The sequence below is a fragment of the Zeugodacus cucurbitae genome, chromosome 2 (genome assembly GCF_028554725.1).
Source record: "Zeugodacus cucurbitae isolate PBARC_wt_2022May chromosome 2, idZeuCucr1.2, whole genome shotgun sequence".
Lineage (NCBI taxonomy): Eukaryota > Metazoa > Arthropoda > Insecta > Diptera > Tephritidae > Zeugodacus > Zeugodacus cucurbitae.
The window spans coordinates 5,745,479-5,762,062 of NC_071667.1; positions in this window are offsets into that span (position 1 = coordinate 5,745,479).

Sequence of the window (16,584 nt, forward strand, 5' to 3'; positions counted from 1 at the left end):
GTTGTTGCTATTGTTGTAGTGTCAAGTTTTTAAGGGGCGTGTGTTTGCTGCTTTGTTGTAATTGCAATCTTGCAGAATTTTACACAAATAACCTTGAAATGTCGATTATATTGCCGCTGGCTGGCTAGCTGCTGACGTTGGCGTCGGCCGTCTTTTGTTGCTGCAGTTAGGCGCCAGGAGAGCAGACGGACACACTGTGCTGTACCAACATGCATCTTGTACCACTCACTGAGTGGCATGTGTAGGGCAATCGCCACTGACATGGTTTACAAATGTCCATTTACATATAGTAAGCCCTGTTGTTGTTGCTCTTGTTGCTGCAAAGGTGTTTCGCTGTGGGCATCTTGAACTTGACTGTGAATGAAGTGTAAAATGGCAGCACAATATTGAGACTGCCCCTACACACATACACACAATTGTCTTATACAATTTATCAATCTGCTTGCTTCCCCTCTCTCTCTCTACCGCCGTCTTTATGCTGTCTCGTACACCGTACGCCGCCTACACAACTGTCAGGATATTGCTACATATCAATTAATATTCTGAAACTATAGTAAAAAGCAGCAGCCAACAATTGTAGCCAGGTGTAAGCGCTTGCATTTATTTAAACGTTTTCCAAACACCTCAATAATAGTTCTTAACCACGACTTTTCTAACTCCATAAGTGATCAGGTAATTAAGAATTTAGTATCTAATTGAATAACTACCTCCTTCGGCGTGCCATTTGCATAATTTTTTTCTTATTTATTGTCATTTATTCTATTTTTATTTATTTTTCTTCGACAGACAACCTAAGTTCCTTCATATGCTGTTTCCACGATGGCAGCTTGATAGATCAATAAACTTTTTTTAATTTTTAATTTTCAACAGTTGATCATATATTTTTATACCAGCATTTTGAAAATGTTGTAATAATCTTGGAATTATTTTGCAAAGTTAACAAAATAAAGTTCATTCCGGGTTATTCCCATTATTATTCCTGATATCTGACGGACGATTTCAGATACGTTGAATTATTTGGCTGTTCTGAGCATACGGAATCACTGACTTAAAAGATCACCCTCGTATTTAAGTGTATGCATTTCTTATTTATTTTGTATTTTTTATTCTCCTTTGCACCTCGTTTGTTTACTCTTTTCAGCTGTTAAAAAAAACGGGACACCAAACGTCTTGCTGCCTTACTTTGAAAAATTTAAATCGCACTAATTAAGTCATTAACTTGAAATGTCCTGCTGTTCACTTCATTAATCATTTGTCAGACCAACAATGCGGTGTGCAACCGCTGCCACGAAAGGATACTCGTGGGCTGACTGTGTGTAGAATTGCTGGCTGATCGCAACACTGCCTTAAATTTTTCTTAGAAATAAAATGCCAACACATGAGTCTACGGTATGCCTAAGGAATGCGCCTTTGCGGAGGTCAAGCCTGTAAATTAAACAAAAAAAAATAAATAAAGGAAAAAACTTGTATTTATATTACCCATGCAGCTGTTTTAAATGTTCACTCAATGGATCCTTGTTCACAAAATAAGTTCATGCATGTTTCGTAAGCAGAGTTCCCGATAAATCTGGATGATCATTAATCGATCGCAGCTCCTTGACACAACGTATTTGACAGGAGGAATTCGGGCATCTGTCAACATATGTGCATACTTGAAAAGGCTCCAAAAAACACGATTGTGATTAATGTGTCAACTTATTTCGTTTAAATGAATACTAGTACTTTTTTAAAGATCTCTATATACATATATCTTGGCACAAATACTTTCTTAATAATACTACTTAAAGTTCCAAGTGAATAAAAAGAATACAATCAGATGCATTAACTGCTTTCCACACCTTAAATTCGCTCAATCACCTGATTCTTCATTCAAGAGGCAATATATGATGAAAGTAACAAATTGTCGTCCCCTCAGAGATTGTATGGATCTTTTCAGATTTCAGAAAACCATGACACTAACTCAGATCTATTCTCCACTTTAAGTCCTGCTATTTACTGCTATATCTTCATTGATAAGCTTCTTCTTTTTTTGGAAAAATTATATTTTGTATCATATGATTTTTCTTGAGTTGGGTCGAGGATCGGATTGGAATGGACTAATGATAGCGTCAACGTTCTAGAATATTAGCTAGAATGAAAAGGGTACTTTTCTCAGCTATAGAAAGACGTGAATTGTGAGTCTGTCAACATATAGTGTCACGGATATACATTTTAACACTTGCTTAATGTAGAAAAGGCTAATGTTTCACATCAATAAGACCTTCCACAATATTTAGAACTTCCGACCTTTTACCTTGAAGTTGTATGTATGCATACCTGAAGGTTAAAATATATTTCGTATATCCACTGTGAGCTTCTCCACACATTACGGTTATATATACTATATAACCATAGCACGAACATATTAATTTCAACAACTCTTTTACGTTCAACCGAAAGTAAATCGTCTAAATGCGACAATCACGAACAATTTACAGCAAATAAACAATCAAATTTAATTGAGAAATTAAAAGAAATAAAAAAGTAAAGCGATTCGTTTAAAAGTATTTTCTTACCTAATAATGTCAACTCATTCGACTGCGATAAAAGCAGCACACACATACACGCTTAAGAATGCATATCCACTTAAACATAAGAAGTTGATAAATTCAGCGGTATGATTTTCTCAGTTAACTCAGATTTCGTTGTCAAGTTCTGAAATTTTGAACTTACCTCCACAGCCCCACAGCCCATTCAAGCGGCGCTTATGTAAATTGATGCAACGGTAAATTGAAATTGATATATCGAATACATGGAGCTTTCAACATTAAAGCGAACAAAGCGAGTGCGCCATCTACTTTTAGAGACATTAGGGTTGTTCAGAATTTTAGTAATTGCTTAATCATTAGATTTCAGTTTTTCGATATTAGCCTTTATCGTCACCTAATTTAATAACTCAAAATTCTTGTTGATCAATAAACCTGATGTCATAAATCCTCAACAAATAACGCAGGTTCATTCATTGATTTGTTGAAATTGTTGCATCCTGTATGAGTCGCAATAGAATAGAATAGAAACCTTTCACGTTATTCGGAACACCTTTATTAAACAAAATATTAAACTTATTTATCTATTGCTGTACTTTTATTCGAAAAAATAATTTCAAAATTTTCCACACACAAAATGAACATCCCTAACTCGTATAAATAAAGTTAACTGATCGCAGGCATTGATCCGCTCGAAAATGTCAATAATGATTGTAGCTTGATTCTGATGAAATCAACATGCCACAACCGAAGACGTCCGGCATTAAAGCAAACCATCCGAATTGTTGGAGCATTAAGTGAACGCTAAGAGAATTCAATGTCAAAGTCAAACTAAATATTTATTTTACCAATTTATTACAGTGCTATATAATATGTTTATATGTGTATGACTACATATTGTTGTTGCAGTTCATTACTCCGCGTAGAAATTTGGTGTCAAGTGCAGTTATGCTTTTGTACCTGATGCATTGTGACATAAGAATTCGGCGGTCGCTTACGATTCCACCAGGTCGCTGATGAGCACATGAATTTTGAGTTTAATAATATAAAGTGAGAAAAGTAATTGACGTGAAGGGGAGAATGCACGCGCTGCCATGACGGTTGGTGAAATGGCGTGCAATTGGATTATGGGAGCATGCCTGTGAGAACAAGGGACCACCTGTTGTGGAGCAGAAGAAACGGTTTGGGAACAAATTCATGTAATTATGGGCATAAGTACATACGAGTGTTTAAAAAAATATGTGTCGTACTTGTCTCGATGGCCGAACAAGTGTTGCAACATGCGTATGTCATGTAATGTACGCGTGAATTTCGAAAGTAATCATACATACATACCCACTTCAATTACAGTTAAATTTCAATTTTTATTAATTTGAGATTTTTCAATCAAAATGCAATTACAACAAATTGAAATGACAATGAAAGAACTGAAAGGCGAACAATCGCAGAATGACTCTTGAAAATCGTATAGTAAATACATACAAACATACACATCTCTGTAAACTGTTCATCTGAATCTGTGTTTGTTTGTATAACTGTTATTTGTAATTAAGATGATGTGGCACGCACCCAAGCGATCCACCAGCGTTCTTTAAACAACACATGCAAACAAACAGAGATACTAAATATGAAGAACCGCAGCCCTCAACTTTTGCCCAGTTGTGTAAACCTATATAAACAAGCCCAATATCCTTATTGCCTCATCCAGCAACAGCAGTGTCACTGCAGCTGCCACACACCGTCAGAAGAAAAGCATTATCGCACACTGAGAACTTTTGCTGCAACACAATGCGTCTACAAGCTTTGTTGATTTAAAGCGTTTTATACCGCAGAACCTTTACTTTATTTTTTTAATCCTTAATGCCAAAGCACTTTGAAACACCATCTCTAAATCTGTCTTAAATATACGAATTCAAGCAAGATAAGATTAAATTAGGACCAATTATGACGTTCAGGTTTTGGAATTTTAAGATCATGTCAAGGTCATACAGCAATAGGTAAAAATTCCGATTGACTCTGGAGTCCTAAGTTAGAAGTCAAGTTAATCTTTATGTTAACTTAAGATCATCTGAATAAAGATTGATGATCAATAGATCGTGTAATTGGTATTTTTTTTTTAAAGAAGTTTCAGGTCCCTTTAAAATAACTGACAATTCTATTGTAACTCAAAAAATAAATAGATAATAATAGATCATGTTTATAGCATCAGATTCAACAGTTAAATAAATTCCGAGACTAAATACCGTTCTTGTGGCGAGACTTACCAGAAACACTTTTATATGCTACTTGAAATTTACTTCAGAAAAGGAATCTTTAGAAGTAACGGACAAACGTGAAGTAGGGCTTTTACTGGAACGATCTTAGAATTATAAACTTACATATTCGTTAGATTGTTACATGTTTGAGGTAATTTACCATACCTTAAAGTAATAGCAGCAGATAGAAGAAATTTCGGACGTAGCGACTGGATTATGCGGCTATAGATATGTACAATAGATTTCTTGAATAGTAGTACCTTGGAAAACTATTTCTATCTATATTTGCCTTTGTTTAAGTCGTTGAAGAGGAACTACTAGACTCAAGTTACAGAGCACTTCTGAAATTTCAACGAAGAGTGACAAAACCTAACCTAACCAAATATGTATTAAGGTACTCCATGTTCTTATCGTAAATCAAATTTATTACGATAATTTAAGTGAGTTTCATTTTACTCATTTTATGAGCACGAAATCAAAAGATTATTATATATGTACGAGTTCTTTGAAAGGAATTAACGAGTATCCTAAAAATGTGTTACAAGTGGGGATAATAATAAACCAAATACACTCACACCTAATTATGACGTCTTCAATTCATTTACGCTTACAATTAACAAACCTCAACGCTTCAAACGCACCGTGTAGCATGGTGTGCAATCAGCTGGATCATTGTTTGTATTCTTTATTCAATGATTTCAATGAAAATTGTGTTAAATAACGCAACCACAACACATCACACCCTGCCCCAATGCCGACGAGACCATTGTTTGCGTTAGGGATAATACCGCCTTTACTCCTCTCGCGCGCACAGGGACAAGCAGCGCATTCAGGTACGACCACAACAACCGGATCGCCCCAACTTGAACCCGGTGGCTGCGGCGCGTGTGGAATAACCGATTTAAATGCACCAACGCGTTGCACCGCTGAGCCGCCTGTACTGCGCGAACACATTTGTCCACTACGATGAGTGGCATAGTATTCGGACTGGATATATAGTACAAATGTACATATTTATATACACCGCTATATTGCGTCGCACTGTTGGTGGACCGCATGCGGTGTTAAGATGTCACACATAAATCTTTTCCGCATTTTTGCTGGCATTGCCATTGCATTCTGGTCATTCTTACCTGATTACCTTTTCATGCGGACAACGCGCCGCACACCGCTGCCGCAGCGCTGCTCAACTGGTTCGGTTGGAGCTATGCGCCTGTCGCTTTGCTGTTCGCTCGCACATCGTCTCGTCCGGTTGTTGGTGTCTGCACTATTTGTACGTTCGTCTGTCTACTACGTACTTTTGATTGGCTCTGGGCGGTCAGTTCGTGGGCATCGCAGGAATATGAAGGGTTGCTGACGCAGTCAATTGGCCGGGTTTCTCTTACTGTTGTTTCTCGCTCTCGTTGTCGGTTATGATTGTTTTTATTATGGATTTCGATTTGTTAGTTGTTTTTCATTTTACCTGCCTGCAATGCCGCAAGATACACCGCTATCGTGTTACATAATCCAACGGCGCATCCTGCGTCCAGTAGACAAAGTCAGGGAAAATATTAAGTGTTTAAGTGAGTGCTGGAATGGCGCAACAATGGCAAGAGTAGGCGACTAAGCCATAAAACGCAGACGTACACACACACACACTAGCGGTGATATTATTGTTTTTATTCAAGCGTTTGTATTAGCTATTTGGTAGCAATATGAACTGTTGGCCTCAACTAGTCGCAGTCAATTGAATTGGCATTCGATCCCAGCTGGGCAGGTCATTCACCGGTGAACACGCCGCAGTTCCTTCGACCGCTTGTAAGTATATAGCGCTTGTGTGCGTCCCTGATCCCCTTGCGCTCCACACTCGGCGTCGGTGAGAGCAGTTAAATTCTTGATTAATCGTCATATCGGTCAGTGTGTGTTGGTGTAATGCCAATTTGCACCTCATTCAATCAGCGAACAACATATGCTACATGTTGCCAGCGCAAACACCCACATACAGACACAAACCTAAGTATACATGGAAGCATTGGAGGTAACTGTCAGTGTGCTTCGTGGGAGCTTCTAAGTGCAAATGCACATTTTCTTCTATTTTTCTCGTTTTTTTTTCACCTTTTCGCGCATCTTTTTACAAATAGCCCATATGTTTCTGTCAGATTTCAAGCTCTAGGATATCGTAAATTTCTGTGGATTTAGTTAGCTATCGCAAATATACCAATACCAAACGTTATGGGTAAATATTTATGAAACTTGGTTTAGTCGTTTTGATTTAGACTTCTTTTGTTTGTTTGTAACCTAAACGCATGATTTAAATACTATTCAGATCAGGCTGGGATCTAGTACCAATAATATATACGTAATATATATTTCTTTACCAAGTGATGCCAGATCCTTCTCCACCTGGTCCTTCCAACCAAGTTGACTGCTCTGTTGTAAACTCAGTTATACGCCAGTCAAAGAGAAGAAGATGTATATTTTCTTACTTTCTCTAACGCCAGGTAGAAAGACCCAGCGTAAATCTTTAGCAGTAAAAAAGATTACTGTTTATATGGGAATATTTCATCGGACAAAGATCCGAAATCCATCTGGGTACTGAAGAGTATTTCATATTAAATTAGTAAATTCCCTTCAGGATTAAATGAAATGATCGATTTTAATATATCCAGCCAAATTGGAGAACCACAAGGGAGTCTAATATGGTCTCTTCATGAGGATCTTCTTACGTGAGCCATTTTTATATTACTCCAGTCGTCTTGACATGTTATCGACTGTTTTCGGTTTCGAGCGGCTGATGTTTACTCTTAAAGCTCTTTTTATCATAATATTTCAAATCCGTCCAAGTCCATTCAATTAGATTTACTACACTTCATTAAGAAAGAATGGTTGCATTCTCTGTGTTCATAGTTCTCGATGTTATCTCTCAAGTGAAAATCGAGATTCGAAAATAAAATAGCATGAGAGATGAGCTGAAATATTTTACATATTATTTTCACATTCATTTCACTAACTGCTACTTGTTGCCGCCCAAAGCTAACATCGCTTAAAACCAACTCGGCGCCAAAGTTCAGTCATTCAATTTAGTAGCTGATTGCATAAACGGTTTACTAAATTAATTATATCATCATTAGGCGGTGCAGAGCCAACTAGACGCGCCATCTTCATCGGTAAGCTGACCACCCAAAGCGCGGATTGACAAAGTCTTTGAACAATGTAATTAAATATATAAAATATGTTGTTATAAATAACGATAAGCGACATTAACTACCGACAAGCGCTACATTCTTATCGAAATACACATGTACCCGTAATTTGCATGAGAGCGAGCTTTAAAGCACAAAGTTACCGAAATTTACCGAAAAGTTCAACGATAACCGACGTTCAAACCGCTGATAAAGCAAGCGCACAGAGTTGATATCGTACCCAACTGAAGAATCAAACGTACAAGTATGCAGACGCCTTGCTTCACTAATTTCTCGAGTGGGGTAGGCGCAAAGCTGCATCGGTAACCTGCGAGCGCACTACCGTAGATCATACGCACTGCGCGGCGCTGATAATTTTTAATGACACTAATTTGTTAAAAAAAAAGTCAACGAAACGAGAATGGGCCGATTCAAAGCGCGCAGCAGATAGCAACAAATATCAAATGACAATTAAACTAACCTCGAACGGAGGTAAGTTGGAAAGAATGTATATCTGCTTATGGAATTTATTGAAATTAACAACAATAACAATTAATAAAAATACAACAAATCGTAGACAAATGCACAAAATCAATTAGGCAATACACAACAACACTACAAACGGGCGATAGTAATAACAACAACAACAGCAAATGACATACCCAAGCTATCCTGTTTTCCCCAAAGTGAGTTTTCCCAAAGCTGAGTCCCGTCTAAGTTTGTAGAAACTCTAAGCGGGTTTACTAAGCATCATCATCGGCGACGCGTACGCACTTCTCATATTACAAGCCTGAGAACACGGTTGGCCGACTGGCTGACACAATACGTGGAAGAACAAACACTTTAACAACAAGTTTTTGTTGTTGGTTTTAAGTTGGTATTGTTTTTGTTTGGAAGCGTTATAAAAGTTAAAATACATTTGAGGTGATTAACTTCAAGACGACACATGAAGACATGAAGACAAGACACCGTGGAAAGAAAGTAAAAAAAAAAATTAAAATATTATGTAAGGGAGAATAAGCACGAGCGTAAACGATGTTTTTGTACCTAGCACACAACGTATCGTAGGTAAATTATTTCAAAATTTAAGTACAATTAGTGGAGATAAGCTACTCTCACATGGTTCCAGCAATGCTGTGGTCCATCTCTCGCAAAATCAGAATCAAGAGAGACATCTAAAGTGGTAATCTACTCATATACTTGGTTTGTCAAGTCGGACCAAAGTACAATCTACAATATTAACTTAGGGCCTTTAGCGGAAACGCGTCATATTTTATTCCGCCCTTGATTCTCTCCAAATCGATTCGTGAAGCTTCTTTTAATTGTTCGAGAATGGAGACATCATAAAGCAAAGGACGAGACCGGATAAGAAATAGAAAGAAGAAGGTCCTATAGCTATTATAAAAAATATAATATTGTTCGATATATATATCCAAATAGGTAGGTAGGTCGAAGCTTTAAGCACTAAACCCTCAACATTCCTGATTAGATTCTAGAATATGGATTACCTTGAACAAAGCGTTACGCTTGGGCATAAAAGGGTACATAAACAACAGCGGAGCAATTTTTTTTTTTCTTTTCAGAAGATTTTGATTTTAAAACGAAAACGCCAGACTAAATCATTGCACAAGCAGAAAGTGTATGGACTTTCAGACAGAGAAAGCCCGTCTTCCCGATTTGTGGCAGGTCACACATTCGTACCACAACAACAGTAAGTGGCGGCAGGAGTGCATTGGCGCGTAGTAAGCACATGGGCGGTCATCAAACTCACGCGCATGCGCACAACAACAACAACTCAAATTTGACGCCGCTGCTGATGAGCACAGTGATAACCACACTACCACCACCAACTTTTGGTGGTATTTTAACGCTTTTCGTTTCAGAGATGCTGATTTTGTAATTTTCGGTGAGGCCTACTAAAAGTGAAAAAAGTTCTTGCGCCGCATGGCAGCGTGGGGATCATTATCGCGCCTCTTGAGTATGCGCTTAATCCTTCAAGATCGCTGATCGGCGATAAAGTTGCGTGTGTGCGCCTGTGCGCATGCGCATCCAACACAATAAACTGTGAATTATATGGGAATTGTATTCGTCGCTTTGTTGCTCCACCTTCCAGCGAAGATTCTAAACAAGCGATTATATGCCACCGCCGGGTTTGGTTTACGCTGAAATAAGGAGCGTTTAACGAAATTCGTTCTTTATTCCACCTTTTTCTCTCTTGTATTCTTGGTTGCTACTACTGTGTAGCTTTAACAATTATTCCCTCTTTTTGTTTTTTTTTTTTTGTATCTGGTCACTTTTGATTGAGTAGGGTGTTGGACAATTTTCGGTATCACACGCTCAATTATGTCACAAAACATTTATGTCTCCCTCACATTGCTGCACGTAGTCACCGTTGCGAGTGGAATATTCGAATATTTGAGGGAGTTTAGTGGCTTCGCCGCACAAAATAGCATGTACTTTTTTTACGATCACCACTTTTATAAATGTTAATTAATTTAAGATCACGCAAGTGTACTTTTTCATAAGGCGCAAATAACTGCAAACTTATTTGAACTTAATAAGGCTGCAATTAAAATTTTATTGTTTTTCGAAGGTAGTAGTTCAATAAATTCTCGAAATAAGTAAAACGCGCAAGGTAAGTAGCATAAGTGATCAGTGAATAATTATTATACCTTTTGAATTTGCATGGCTCAAGTTCCAGGGAGGTAAGCTGGGTTCATCGAGTTCGATCATCTCAACTCTCTATGTGTAAGCACTGCTCGCAAGAATATAGTTTGTTCAACTCTCTATAATCGATCTATATGTGATTATCCCAGTTTATTTAATTTATACTAGTTGTTTGTTTGATTGGCCCTTAACTAGTTTAGGAAGGAGGAAAGGCTGTAATAATCAGGCTTTCAAACTTTCAAGACTGTTAGAGGTAATCTGAGTTCAAATCGTTTGGTTCACCGCAACTCTGTTCTTTGAGTCTAGTCGGGAATATTGTGCTCGTCGAAGAGAGGGTTTTATTAATTGAAATGCTGTCCGAACTAAAAACGGCTAATTTCGAAGATTGGCACAGCTAACGTGATGGTCGAAAGAAGAGAGTAGAGGTCCAATCACAACCTATAAGATGAATTCCCTTGAGTTATGTTATGAAAATTTAATGAACGCTTTAGCTATAAAACCGAAGATCAAACAAAAAGAACCAGATTCAAGTGAACTCAGCGTACTCCAAACTGTATCAACCCAACTTCCAAACTTTCAAGACGGTTAGGCGCTAAGCAATAGTATCCGACCGATACCAAATTGTTGGCCGATGCCGATGCCGATTCTTTCATCAACAACTTTATTTAGTAAATTAGTATAGTAACAAAAGAAAAACAAAGACAAATAACATCACAAAATAAGTAAACAACTCAATTCATATGATGAAGTTGTTTATTCATTTATTTAATATTCAAAATTATATAAATTATTATTATAAGATATACATATGTTGATAGAAAAAGTAAGTTATTCGCGTTTTCTCAAAGCGAATCAGCTTTTTTCTTTAAGGACAAATATGAGCATTAAGACCAATATTCGAAAATAGTAGGTCTAGTAAAAAGAATCTGTTATTTTCAAAGAGATGACTTTTGTCATTTATATCTCGCATTGTGAAAGGCGTCACATAGGGATATTGACTCGATAGAAACTTCGAAATCTGGTTTGGAAGGTCCTTTTGCATGCACCTTATAGTCCAGGCCAACACCAAGTTATTATTACGTGATCCTGTCTATGGCGAGCTTTTAAAAATATACTCTCCTAGTTACGAATGCTAACTTTGAAGTTGTAGATAATTACGTATACCTAGGCACCAGCATAAACACCGATAATAATGCCAGCCTGAAAATCCAACGCAGAATCACTCTTGCCAACAGGTGCTACTATGGACTGAGTAGGCAATTGAAAAGTAAAGTCCTCTCTCGACGAACAAAAACTAAACTCTACAAGTCCCTCAACATTACCGTCCTACTTCATGGTGCAGAAGCGTGGACGATGTCAACATCCGATGGGACAGCACCAAGAGTTTTCGAGAGAAAGGTTTTGCGGAAGATTTATGGTCCCTTAAACATTGGCAACGGCGAATACCGGAGAAGATGACGACGTAGACATAATCCAGCGAATAAAAAGACAGCGGCTACGCTAGCTAGGTCATGTTGTTGGAATGGAAGAAAGTGCTCCAGCTCAGAAAGTGTTCGATGCAGTATTCGCTGGTGGAAACCGAGGAAGATGAAGGCCTCCACTACGATGGAAGGACCAGTGCAAAGTGACCTGGCTTCACTTGGCACCAAAAAGCAAAAAGGAGGAATGAGTGGCGCGCTCTGGTGGATTCGGCTATAATCGCTTAAAGCGGTGTCTGTGTCAGTCAAGAAGAAGAACAAGACTTAAATTATCATCGTGATGAATTATTATTAATTATGAAATTTTATACCTTAAATAAATCAAAAAGGTAAAAAAATGTATTTTAGTGTGATCCGAAAGATGTAGAAAGAATCGGCCAAATATGGCCGATGCCGATGCTGACTTTTGTGGCCGATGTCGATTAATCGGTCGGTCTCTACTAAGCAATTTTCCCTCATAAGAACTACTTCACAATAATGTATGATATACTCTTATGTCTTATAATACATAGGAAACTCTCGAGTTGGCACTTACATGTGTAAGCGATTCCCAAATACAAGCGATTCCCTTCTTGTTTTTTGCACTACTTCCAGCTAATTGAAACATCTTTATTGCCAACAAATTGTAGCTGACATAAAATCCTTAATAACAACATGCCAAAGAGTCTCTCGAAGACATATAAATATTAAATTACTTGCGCTCATTGTTGAATTTTGAAGCATTCACTTTGCACTTTGCCGCAGGATATTTGCGTTCGATGTGGCAATGCGTATGGGAGCCGATTGAGCTGTGGCGCAGTCGTCTTCCTTCCCGAAATCAATTGAATGTGAGCCGAAACAAATGTGAAACACTGCAATTTTGAGAGGCGTGAACAAGCATTTTATTACCCAACGAAAGGTCGCTTTTATGACCAAACAAATTGCACGAGTGCGCTGCGTGGCACAGCTTCTACCGCTGAAACGGGCTGTGTGTGCTGGCCACTAAGTGAGGTTAGCATGTGTGTGGGAGCCTGCGCTTTGTTGAAGTACTACCAATATTTGTTAAATTAAATGGTTTATGACCATTTATTATAGTATTGTTTTTGAAAATCGACATTTTCGCTTTTGGAAGACAACAATTAAAAAATCGAACTCAACCACACATATGAAGCGCCTGGGAAAGGATGCTGGCGCGCATTGGTAATTAAATTACTTTTACGAGCTCATTGAAAATCACAAAATAGCAATATAAACATGTGTATACGATATGATACACGCAAAACCAATAACAACCGGTCGAACGAGCGATTACGAGTCATTCGCCGCAGCGCTGATTTTCTGGGACATACGAAGCAGGCGTGCGCGCAGCACAGCAGGCAGCAAATTCTTTTCGAATGCAACGAGTTAACCGAAAAAACCTCAAAAGAAATTGTACCGTGGCCAAGATTATGAGCCGATCTTAATCTCTTGCCGGGAAATACTCATACTCAAACACATAATAATAATTTCGTTGAGAAGTTATTAAGTGTCAATATAACATTCTAACTACTTTGCGCCGCATTCGGCTGATTGCGTTTGCCACAGCAGCCTCCGCAGCCTAGGCCACAACCATAGCCTTCGCCGCTGTGACAACGACCACGAATGTCTTGCCGTCTGCCTATGTAGACGCAGCGAGGCGCGCCGTAGGCGTGTTGCTTTGCATTTTCACACATGCGCACTCGCCTTACAAGGGGCGGGCGCGCTGATAAGCGGCAAGCGCTTGCCCGTATGTGTCGCTTGTGCATGCGGGATTTCCTGCGGTAAGCGCCGTCTAACGCCAATGGCCAAACGTGCAACAGACTTGGCACAATACGAATATTCAGCTGAAAGCCGAACGCCGTCACATACATACACATTTAGCCATGAATGCATTTCGTAGTGATTATTAAAATTTATTAAATTATTCTACAACAACATATCTGTATAAATATAAATACACAAAAATATGTGTAATTCCCAGACCAACAGTTGGTGCAACATACTCCTCCTGCTGCTATGCGCCGCACTCGCAGCTTAGTGAAATCAATATGAACTCAATAGTTGGGCGACACTGCGCAAGCGCTTCTGCTGGCACCCCTCTGGCGCTATGTCGCGGTCAACATTTCTATTACTCACCTCTGTCCGGACGTTTTTATTACATTTTCTTATTAATTATTGAAATTAGAAATTTGAGTAGCGTATAATTTTACTCCCAACAGCACCACCAGCCGCTCAAGCGTTGTGATTTATGCGACTTACATGGAAATCCGTGGCGCGACATAATAATTTCTTGTTATTATTATTATTGTTATTGTTATCATTGTCATGGGCGTTTAGAATGTCAACGCAGCTATAAAAAAAATTGTGCCGAAATAAAGGAAATCATGCGTGTATGGGTTTCTCAGGGTCAGCAGGATAGCGAAAGGATGCACCATCATAATGTGTGGGCGGTTTATTGGTAGTCGTTAGCATGTCTAAATATTGAATTTATTCCTTTGTTGTAATATTTTTGTGTTTTGTATTATTTCTGTATGCATATTTCTTTTTTCAAACCGTCAAGCGACGTTATTTTAATAAATAACGCGGTTATAGCCGAGTCCACAACAGCGCGCGACGTATCTCTCCTTTTGGCAGTTTGGCGCCAATTGGTAACACCAAGTGAAGCCAGGTCCTTCTCCACCTGGTCCTTCCATCGGAGTGGAGGTCTCCCTCTTCCACGGCTTCCACCAGCGGGTACTGAAGCGAACATTTTATTATTCGCTGAACTATGTCTATGTCATCGAATAACACATATAGCTCTTCTTCATGGACGTCTCATCGTCCACGCTTCTGCACGATAAAGTAGGACGGGAATGGTGAGGGATTTGTAGAGTTTGTTTTTTGTTCGTCGAAAGAGGACTTTACTTTTCAATTGCATACTCAGTCCGTAGTAGCACCTGTAAATCACAAAGGAAAACGAGTTTAGAAACTCTTTTAAACGACCACACATACAAGATATTATCTTGTCTGCCTAAATAACAAAAGAAGAGTTTCATTATTTCATTACGTTCGAGGGTCCTTTAAAAGAACAAGCTTTCAGTCTACTACTAGAAGGAAGGACGATAAATTATAGCAATAATCGCCTTAATAGATTAATATTGTTAGTAACCTAAAATTCGAATTTAATTCGAAAAGATCTCGCCTTGGTCAGAAAACGATCTTGCGCTCAAGTAATCTCTCTCAAGATTCCTAGATTTTTCGTTATATATATATATATCTTAAACAAAAAAACGATTATTGTATATCTCAAGCTCGGAGCTTTTCCAATATATTTTATGGGAGTCTGTTCGTACCGCATCACGTACATATATATGTACATTTGTAGAACACGGCAATAGATTCTTAATTACAATACTGAGTAATGTTATACATAGATCATTAAAGAACCCTATGTATCTAGTAATCTTAGGACTCTTTATGTAAATCATGTTTCAGCTTACGTTTCACTTGAAATGTTCAGCACTTCAACACTTTGATGTAACTTGATCATTTGACAAGTTGCCAAATTCTATTTTCATCACTTAAAGTACATTTTCTGACTTTATTGATAATGTTAAATTTGTACATATGTTTAGATATACATATGTATGTATTTTGGGCAGCAAAGAAGCCACAAACTCATAAAAATGTTTTAAATTATCACATCTTGAAGGTACAAATGTTGTTAACCGCGCATCAACCAGTTTTGTCAATGATTTTAACCACCAAACAGTGTCCTATGAAGATACTCATATCGCCCTTTATGACCTGTTTCTAGCAAGTATGTTTGTCTATTGACTTCAATGCTGCACACGATCACTCAACAACAACACAAATTTACGCAATATTTATGCATTTCGACCTGGAGCCATCTTCATCCCACTCAACCGCATATGTTCGTGTGTATGTATGTATGTGTCTTTGAATGCTTTATATTCCCAAGTCCATCGAAGAAGTTTGTAAATATTGGCATTGCATTAGTTTTGCATAGCACGCTAGCGGAGGTCGAATAATTTAGACCCGTTTGTTACCCACCACATAAATTCTGCTTTAACGAAATTTTATTTTTCACTTTTATTTGGTTTCGATTATGAGGATGTTCTGATTGCCCTTCGCATCTTTTTTATAAGCCCAAACGATAACCCTCCTCCCGCCCAACCGACGGCTTGGCTTCAAAAATTGATATATACAGGCATAGAAATATGTATATAGACCTAAACTTACATGTATTCCCTCACCCGTGTTTACATGTACATATTTTTAATTATAAAATATACTAATATAATATTTATATATATTTAATTATATAATATTATTTCAATTTTTATTTTATTTTTAAATTTGTATATTTCAGATTGTTTGTTTTTATTTTCCGTTACTTCTTTTTGTTTTGTTTTAATTGTTATTTATTTATATATATTATTTCAATTATTTTAATTTTTTTATTACATTATTTTCCAATAATTAAATCCATTCCATTTCC